The sequence below is a fragment of the Macaca fascicularis genome, chromosome 2 (genome assembly GCF_037993035.2).
Source record: "Macaca fascicularis isolate 582-1 chromosome 2, T2T-MFA8v1.1".
NCBI classification, from domain to species: domain Eukaryota; kingdom Metazoa; phylum Chordata; class Mammalia; order Primates; family Cercopithecidae; genus Macaca; species Macaca fascicularis.
Genome location: NC_088376.1, coordinates 198,226,426 through 198,237,142, shown reverse-complemented (window position 1 = coordinate 198,237,142; position 10,717 = coordinate 198,226,426). Strand labels below are relative to the sequence as shown.

Here is a 10,717-nt window from a genome sequence, read left to right as displayed (position 1 = left end):
GAAAAGAGTTTCATCCAAGTGAAAGTAAATTCAAAAATAAACAGTGAACAGCTTCTCCAGATGGGGAAAAAAATAGTATAAGAATTCTGGCAGTACAAAAAAAAAAGCGTGTTACAACACCACAAAGGATCACACTAACTCTCCTAAATCTCTTGCAGTAGATACTAACCAAACTGGAAATTCTGAAATGTCAAAGAAAAAGTTCAAAATACGGACTGTAAGGTAACACAAGATATTCAGGGGAAAGTAGAAAGCCAGCACAAAGAAGTAAGAAAAACAATTCAGGATATGAATTAAAGATGTACAAAAAGATAACTTTTATTTATTTATTTATTTATTTATTTTTGAGACAGAGTCTCACTCTGTCACCCAGGCTGGAGTGAGTGTCCCCATCTTGGCTCACTGCAAGCTCCGCCTCCCAGGTTCCTGCCATTCTCCTGCCTCAGCCTCCCGAGGAGCTGGGACCACAGGCGCTGCCACCGCGCCCGGTTAATTTTTTGTATTTTAGTAGAGCCGGGATTTCACCGTGTTAGCCTGGATGGTCTCGATCTCCTGACCTAGTGATCCGCCCGTCTTGGCCTCCCAAAGGGCTGGGATTACAGGCGTGAGCCACTGCACCCGGCCTAGTGTATTTTAAAAATAGAACTTGTGGAAATAAAAAAGTCATTAATGGAATTACAAATTGCAGTTGAAAGCTTTTCCAATAGACAAGACTAAGCAGAATAAATAATTTTAGAGCTTGAAGACAGGTTTTAAAAATTCACCCAAACCAGAGAAAAATGAAAAAAAAAATTAAAAAATAAACAAAGCCTTTGAGAAATAGTAGATTATGTACAGCACACAACCCTATGGGTCATAGATATTCCTGAGAGAGAAAAAGAAAGAATAAAATGTTAAATGTTTTGGGCACTTTGCACATCAATATTAACCTTGAAGGTACATGAACTAAATGTTTCACTTAAAATATACAGATTAGCAGAAAGGATTACAAAACACAAATAAACCAAGATTTAACCATATGCTGCTTTTAAAAAACCCACCTAATTGGTAAAGACCTTTATAGACCGAAGATAAAGTGCTGGAAAAAGATATTCCATGCAAACAGAAACCAAAAGCAATCAGGAACAACTCTATTAATCTCAGAGAAAACAGACTTTAAATCAACAACACAAGAAAAGACAAAGAAAGTCATTATATAATGATAAAGGGATTAATTCAACCAAAGAGCTTACAATCCTAAATATATATTGTGTTCAACACCAGAACACCCAGAATCATAAAAGAAACACTGCTAGACCTAAGAAATGAGATAGACAGCAATACAATAGTGGGCGATGGCAAAACTCCAGTAACATCACTAGACAGATAATCAAGGAAGAAAATCAAATAAGAAACTATGGACTTTAATTGGACTATATGAAATGGACCTAACAGACTTTTGCAAAACATTGTACCTAGTAACTACAGAATATGCATTCTTCTTGTCTATACATAGAACATTCTCCCAAACTGACTATATATTAGGCCACAAAACAAGTCTCTTAAAAATTTGAAATGTCAAGCATCTTCCCAAAGCACCATGGAATACAATTAGAAATTAATACCAAGAGGAATTGTTAAAACTATATAAATGCATGGAAATTAAAAAATCTGCTCCAGAATGAACTTTGAGTCAATGCTCAAGTTTAGGTTGAGAATCAAAAATATTTTGTAGCAAATAAAAATAGAGACACAACATACCAAAACTTAAATACAGAAAAATCAGCATTAAGAGGGAAGTTTATAGCACTAAGTGCCTACATCAAAAAATATAGAAATCTCACAAATTAACAGCCTAACATCACACATTAAGGAACTAGCTAAACAATATAGCCTTCTAGGTAGATTAACCAAGAAAAACAGAAAATTCAAATTAAGCACAATCAGAAATGAAAAAGGAGACATTAGAACTGATATCACCAAAATACTAAAGATCATCAGAGACTTCTTTGAGTTCTCTATGCAAATAAACTAGATAACCTAGAGGAGAAAAAATCTCTGTAGAGAATACCAATAGAGGAAATTGAATATTACACAAACAAATGGAAAAATAGCTCATGCTCGTGGACTGGAAGAAGTAATATTCTTCAAATGGTCATACTGCTCAAAACAATGTACAGGTTCAATTCAATTCCTATCTAAACACAAATGTCACCTTTCACAGAATTAGGAAGAACACCCCTAAAATTCAAATGGAACCCAAATAGCCAAAGCAGTCATAAGCAAAAAGAATAAAGCTGAAAGCATCGTATTACCTAACTTAAAAGTGTACTACAAGGCTACAGTATCCAAACCAGTATGATAGTGGTATAAAAATAGACACAGAGGTCAATAGAATATAATTGGACAGAAAGATAGCCACACACCTAAAATCATCAACAAACAGACAAAAACATACACTGGGAAAAAGACATCCCATTTAATCAATGGTGCTGGGAGAATAGGTTGCCATAGGCAGAAAAATTAAACTGGAACCAAATCTCTCTCCATATAAAAAATTAACTCAGGATGAATTAAATGTAAAACACAATACAATAAAAAATTAGAACAAAACATAGAAAAATACTTCTGAACATTGAAATATGCAAATAATTTATCACTGGCACCGCAAATGTGAGTGTAATAAAAAGAAAAATGGATAAAAGGGACTTAATTAAACAAAACAGCTTCTGCACCGAAAAAGAAACAGCAGAAGAAAGAGACAACCCAGAGAACGGGAGACAATATTTGCAAATTATGAATCCAACAAAGGAGTGATATCCAGAATCTCCAAGGACCTCAAACAACTCAACAAGAAAAAAAAAAAATTAAAACTGGCATGGATATGAACAAGCATTTCTCAAAAGAAGAAGTACAAGTGGCCAAAAATAAATAAACAAATAAATAGATAGATAAATGCACCATATCACCAATAATAGGTAAATGCCAATTAAAACTACAATGAGATATTCTCTTCTGTCAGTCAGAATGGCTATTAAAAAGTGTAAAAAAAAACAGCAGATGTTGGTGACGTTGCAGAGAAAAAAGACTGCTTATAAACTTTTGATGGGAAGGTAAAATTAGTATGGAGATTTTTCAACGAACTATAAATAGAACTACCATTCAATCCAGCAATCCCACTACAGGCCATCTACTCAATGGGAAAACAAATCATTATATCAGAAAGACACCTGCACTAGTATGTTTATTACAACACTATTTGCAATAGCAAAACCATGAAATCAATCTAAGTTTCCATCAACGATTGATTGGATAAAGCATGGTATAAACACATATATACCAAAAAATGCTACTCAGCCATAAAACATAATGAAATCTTGTCTTTTGCAGCAACATAGATGAAACTGGATGGCATTACCTTAATTGAAATAACTGAGAAACAGAAAGTTAAATACTGCATGTTCTCACTTATAAGGGGTAACTAAATAACGTGTCCATATGGACATATAGAGTGAAATAATAAACACTGGATGCTGCAAAACGTTGGAGTTTGGGAGGTGGATGTGGGGTGTGAAATTACCTATTGGCTACCATGTACACTATTCAGATGATGGTTACAACAACAGCCCAGACTTACCACTGTGCAATACATCCATGTTCAAAAATATTCCTGTACCCACTAAATCTAGAAAATAAAATACATACTTTTAAAATGAACATGAGACTCAAAGCAATCTACAGATTAAATGCAATCCCTACCAAAACACCAATATAATTTTTCACAGAATTAGAAAAAACAGTTCTAAAATTTCCTTGGAATTAAACAAGATCCCCTAAGAAACAAACAATTCCATTTAAAACTTGCAAAGGATATAAACAGACATTTCTAAAAATAATCTTTTGTTGCCAATTGCCTAATAATTCTGTATTCCCACAATATTTAATTATGAATACATTCCTGAAACAATGCTAATTTACCCAGCTTTATTTTGCTATTGTTGTGCCTAAACTTATGATAGTATAAACAAAAATATTAACTTGAAAATTTTACCTCTGTATATTTATTACAAATACTAGTAAGTACTAATTATTTTATAGTTAAGTATATTAAAATATGTAGGCATAAAGTATATTAAAGTATATGTAAGCAAAAGCATGTTAAAATATATAAAAATATACTTTAAAAAGCATATATATACATGTATTCTAAACATATATATGATCTAAATATAATATATAAGAGACATGCTTTATATTTAGGTCCAACTTATACCTGTTTTAGATAGCATCAAATAATCTTAAAACTTGAACATAGAATGCATATTAAATTCCATAGTTTGATAATTGTTTGATTTTAAAACTCATTTTAAAATTATATTTAATGAGATAGGAAAAAGTCAACTAATACTTTAACATCTGCAGAATTCAGGCAGATTCTACAAAACAAGTTGTTTTGCTGTTGTTGTTTAACAGCTGAATTTACGGTAGTATCACCATCTAATATCCTTTATCTGTACTTTTTTATTTTATCTTGCAATTATGTTCGGACGTTCTGTACCAGCATGCACTCATCACTGGTTAAACTTCTTATAGGTAATCAGATTTATTTCACTTTATCTTTGCAAAATAATCACATTATGCTCCTTTCAAGGGCTTGTCACCTTGAGTCAATTCAAGAACTACGTTTTTGATATTCATAAGAAAGTTGAATAGCAACATTTTTCTCCAAAATTAAAGATTGGTCAATAATATTTTTGAGAGCCACAAAATTATATGCACTATAAATGCAGCACCCTTTTATATCTATTATATATTCATAGTTTTTTATTCAAAAGTAGATGAATAAACCTTATTTTTCTTCTAAAAATTAACATCACAAAATTTCAGAAGTATATTATGATGTTAAAAATATGTCATTTAAATTTATGTCTGTGTCAAAGTTACCTTACTTGTGCTTATAACTTTTTTGTAAAATGCCTGTCTCTCAGGGATGCTTTGTAAATTAGTGAATTCGTTGTGAGCAAAGCACTAGGACATTTCAAGTACTGTAAGTGTGATAGTTTATTTTCTTGTTACATATTAATCAGGCTCCAGATAACAAAGAAGGGAAAAATACAGCGCTCATGAGCACTTTATTGAAAAACTTCACAGGAAGATTCCTCTTTATATTTATTTTTATACCAATATTTTCAATACTATTTCTAAATTGTTGTTATTCTACATCCTTTAAATATTACAGTATATAATGTTGGTTAATCTGATAAATTGATTCCTGTAAAAAGGACATAGCCACTATTTGTCTCAGGGAGCATATATGCATTTTAACTAGAATCTTCACAATATGCAGTCATGAATATTACAGAAAAACCTGCCAGCATGTGGCTCACAGCTCACAATATGCAGTCAAGAATATTACAGAAAAACCTACCAGGACTTTGGGAGGCTGAGGCAGGTGGATCATCTGAGGTCAGGAGTTCGAGACCAGCCTGGCCACCATGGTGAAATCCCATCTCTACTAAAAATCCCATCTCTACTAAAAATACAAAATTAGCTGGGCGTGGTGGTGCACACCTATATTCCCAGCTATTTGGGAGGCTGAGGCAGGACAATTGCTTGGAACCTGGGAGGAAGAGGTTGCAGTGAGCAGAGATCGCACCACGGCACTCCAGCCTGGGCAACAGAGGAAGACGGCGTCTTGAAACAAAGAAACAAACAAAAAACAACAACACCTGTGACAGGTTGTAAAGAATAAAGTTGTGATAGTAATCTTCAAAAATATCCCCTTCACAGCTGCCTGATTACTTAAAGTATTGCTGTATATTGTCTTCATTTTAATTTAGAGAACATCATCCCACAAGATAAATTTAAATTTTTCTCCCACTCATAAGTGTATTAGATAACTTCAATATCAACACAAAATACAAAGCAAAAAAGGAAAATAAGATTTAATCTTCTTAAGGGAAGAGTGTGGTATAAGCATGGTACCTCTTCAGCTGTTTAAGACTAATAGCCAATATGATGGTATTTGAAGGTGGGACATTTGGGAGATAATTAAACCATGAGACTGAAACCCTCATGAATAGGATTAGTGCCCTTATAAGAAGAGGCACTAGAGGAATTATATCCCTCTCCACAATGTAAGAATACAGCAAGAACACAGCCACCTGACAAGCAGGAAATGTGCTCTCCCTAGACACTGGATCTGCTGGGTTTGCTGGGACTTGATTTGGGACTTCCTAGCCTCTGAAACTATGAAAAATACATTTCTGTAATTTATGCTACTCAGTATATGGTATTTTTGCTATAATTGCCTGAAGTACCTCAGGCATTTATCAACACCAGTTAGCCTCCACTATTATAAGAAACATAAACAAACAAACACTAAAAGGAGAGCACCTGTGAGGTCCTCATTTAAAGCAGCATAAAGTCCTCATTTAAAGCAGCATATCGATGATATAGATCCAGTTAATTAAGCTAATGTGAAGGGGAAAATACTAACTTCAGAACTTTGTTTTAGCCTGTGCACAAGATAGATCTATCTATTCAGTTTTTCTCCCTGATGTTAGCTCCACGGGAGAATTATATGAATACATATAATGACTTCCTTTGTTTTCTCCTACACCACTGGCAGAAGTATTTGGAACACTGTCTGTTCTTGACGTACTTGACCGTGAATCAGCATTTAACACCTTGGCCTTCATATTTATACAAGAAGCCTAAATAATCCAAAATGTACTGAATTCAAGCTAGATCTTCAGCGCTCCAAATACCAGTAGTCGGAAAACTGCTTGCTTTGCTAACACTATTCAGACAAATATGATCAATGCCCACAGATCCCAAGTTCTTCCTCTAACTAATCATCCCTTACTCAAGTTACAAAGGGTCCTAGTTTATAAGTTTTAAGGAACGGATTCCAAGGAAGAGGCCTGCTTCCCCTAGGAAGTCATAAGAAATAATTCCTTCATGTTTTTCTTACTTCTAAACTTAACATCTGAAATCTAAACACCTTTGATAATCCATCATCACCCAGACTTTCATCTTTCTTGTTTATTTTATACTTTCTATTTTATTCAATATTCTTGCCCTCTTTGACTCCCATAATATTTTCAACTGTGTCTTCTGAAAGTCATGGTATGTCCTCAAGCAAAATCATGTTTTAATCCAATCCTAGACTGTGAGGACACTGTCTTCCCTGAAGTCGTTTAAAATCTAGACTGCAATTCTCCCATGTCCCATTACAACATATTCTAATCACCGTTTCTAAACTATTGTCCCTTTCCCTTATGTAAAGGAACTCATCTTTTCTTTTTTTTCCATCAACACATACTATTCTCTAACATTCTATGTTGAAGAAAATTTCCAAATCCTCTACCGTTTTGCTAAAAAAAATTATAATATGGATCTTCTATAGCACTACTATCATTATTATTTACAGAATCACCCAATTTAAACAATAAAATCTTTAAAATCCATGTTATATTTTTTACTAACTTAACAAAATAACAAACAGGTGTTTCTGTATATTTATCAGAGTAGACATACAGAAACATCTGGGTGTTTATATATATACATTATGTGTATATATATATACACACACACACACAAATATAAAACATAAGCAATATATAAGACACATTGATTTCTACTCTGATATATATAATAGAGTTGATATGAAATAATATATGTAGTATGATATATATATATCAGAGTAAAAATATAGATAGAATGTGTACAGATAGAGGCTTTGCAGACGCTGCCGCCGAGGAAAGTCCTGTACTACTAGCCATGGTCAACCCTACCGTGTTCTTCGACATTGCCGTCGACGGCGAGCCCTTGGGCCGCGTCTCCTTCGAGCTGTTAGCAGACAAGGTTCCAAAGACAGCAGAAAATTTTCGTGCTCTGAGCACTGGAGAGAAAGGATTTGGTTATAAGGGTTCCTGCTTTCACAGAGTTATTCCAGGGTTTATGTGTCAGGGTGGTGACTTCACACGCCATAATGGCACTGGTGGCAAGTCCATCTCTGGTGAGAAATTTGAAGATGAGAACTTCATCCTAAAGCATACAGGTCCTGGCATCTTGTCCATGGCAAATGCTGGACCCAACACAAATGGTTCCCAGTTTTTCATCTGCACTGCCAAGATTGAGTGGTTGGATGGCAAGCATGTGGTCTTTGGCAAAGTGAAAGAAGGCATGAATATTGTAGAAGCCATGGAGCGCTTTGGGTCCAGGAATGGCAAGACCAGCAAGAAGATCACCATTGCTGACTGTGGACAACTCGAATAAGTTTGACTTGTGTTTTATTTTAACCACCAGACCATTCCTTCTGTAGCTCAGGAGAGCACCTCTCCACCCCATTTGCTCGCAGTATCCTAGAATCTTTGTGCTCTTGCTGCAGTTCCCTTTGGGTTCCATGTTTTCCTTGTTCTCTCCCATGCCTAGCTGGATTGCAGAGTTAAGTTTATGATTATGGAATAAAAACTAAGTAACAAAAAAACAAACAAACAAAAAAGAATGTGTACAGATAGAATGTGGATAGATAGATACTGGATTTTATCTATTCTCGATCAGCAGATAAAGTGCAATGTAACAGCTGAAATATATAGAAAAAGGTATTACAAATGAGGAGAATTTAATAGCAAATAAACTGAGATAAGAAATTGTAAATTCTGTTCGTAGAATTTTTCTTGAAGACAAGTGTGTAATATAAAAATGGAAATGCAGACAAATTGACAGAAAATCAAGTAAGAATTATTATTAATTTATCTTTTTAATAATGCATAAAAGCCCATCTGAATTTTGTGACAAACTTTTAGTGAAAAAATCATTTTCTGGTACTTCTAAAAGAAATATGATAGGACATAAGGATAGTAGTGTGAGTCTTCAAGGGAAGAATGCACTTAATTCCTAAATTTTATATTCCAAAGGAAGTTAGAAAAGGTCTTGTAATGTTTTATACAACCATGTCTCCATTTATAAATATTTAATTTTGATTTGATTTCTACTGCTAGAAGTTCATCTCTTATTTTCAATAATGGTTCATAAAGAGATATAATAACAGACTTCAGGCTTTAGAATGTTGTAGGGAAGATAGAGGGAGGGTTTTGCCATTAACTAAAACTTCAGTAGAACTTTATTTTCATACCAAAACTAGGCATTCAGTTTTTTAGATAATAATAGTAATAGCAATAGATATGTACTGTTTATTTTCCCAACTAGACTGCTGGGATAGTTAGATAGAATGGGTAGCTATTACTATTCATTGTTATTACTATTATTATTTTAAAAATAACACAAAAGAAATATAAAATGTGACTCGGGTCAGATTTTGAAACGTCTGTAATGAGTTCGAATGAAGATTTCACATGCCCAAAAGAGTAATCATAAAAATTAAAATATGTGAGAATATACAGGAAAGAAGAAAGGAAAAGAGCTGGAGAGTATTTTGCTGACAGATAAGGCAACAAGGATGAAAGTGCTATTGGGAAGCAAGAGACATTGGAGAAAACCCTATTTATGATTAAACATAGAAACAAATATCAAAATCGAAATACAAATTGATTAAACTATTCTGACATAGTTACAGAGAAAGTATCAATTCCAAAACATAAATACAGTTGGAGATAATTTTAAAATGTTGAAAGATGTAATATTTTATGAAAGAGTAAGTTGTATTTATCCATACAATAAAAGGGTATATTTTCTTCAAATTTAGTCAGACAAACAAGAAAATTGCAGGTGTTGAATTATGTGGAAAAATGTAAAATAAGTTAAGAATGGACTGAAGCATACAGACTTATTTTTTCCTTAAATATTGTTATTTTGTACATCTGTGCTCTTATGAGAAGTCTGTAAGAAGGATGGGCAATAAACCACCTTTGTTTTTCTATGATTAAGCTTTACTTGAATAGCAGCAGAATCAGTTTAACCGAAATGAGTGAAGGAACAGCATAGCTATTTAACATTCTCTGAATTTTTCATATGTGTTAAATTATTTAGTGTTTAACAAAATGTGCCTGTTAACATGATAAGTTTATATGGCTTTTTATTGAACTTGATGTACCTAGTATGTTATTTTTACTGTGTAAATATTTTATAGCTTTGCTGTAATCTATTTTTCCACAAGGGCATTGATTCATACTATCAAGAATCCAATAACTCTAGGTTTGTCATAATTTTCTCTTGTTAAATGCAAATGTCAGAAGCATTGCTTTTACAGAGATACATGTGTTTTATGTATTGGTTAAGTATTACAATTATTTACATTTTGAAAATATTTCTTTTAAATCAAAAGTAACAAGCTCAGACATTTAAAAGCTTATACTATATAGATAGAGACTTTGTATTAGCTTAGGTAAATACACAAAAATTACACTGAAAGTAAACACTATAAAATTAGCATTTTTGAAATACAGCAGAAAATAGCAATTTACATGATGGTAAACAGACTCTTGAGAACCCATTATGTGATAATCTAGATATGTTTTAGTGAAGTTACTTTCAAGTAAATTTTTGTATAAGGATTTTTTAATTTATTGCCTTCATTTCATATGAAATCAAAATTATGATCTTATAAACATAATTTTCCTGTGTTTGGGTAATTAAGTTAATTTAAGCATCAATCAGAAGAGAAAGCCATCAAAAAGCTATTTCTACTAGATATTGCAATTATAGAATATTAAAGACACATCTTTAAATATTATCTAGTTTAACTCCCTCACTGCAGAGAGAGAAACAGGAA

At 33.1% G+C, this 10,717-nt stretch overlaps 1 pseudogene; it reads left to right on the top strand.

Moving 5' to 3' along the window:
- Window positions 1-7,720: 7,720 nt before the first annotated feature.
- Window positions 7,721-8,483, top strand: LOC102125696 (peptidyl-prolyl cis-trans isomerase A pseudogene; annotated as a pseudogene).
- The last annotated feature ends 2,234 nt before the right edge of the window (window positions 8,484-10,717 follow it).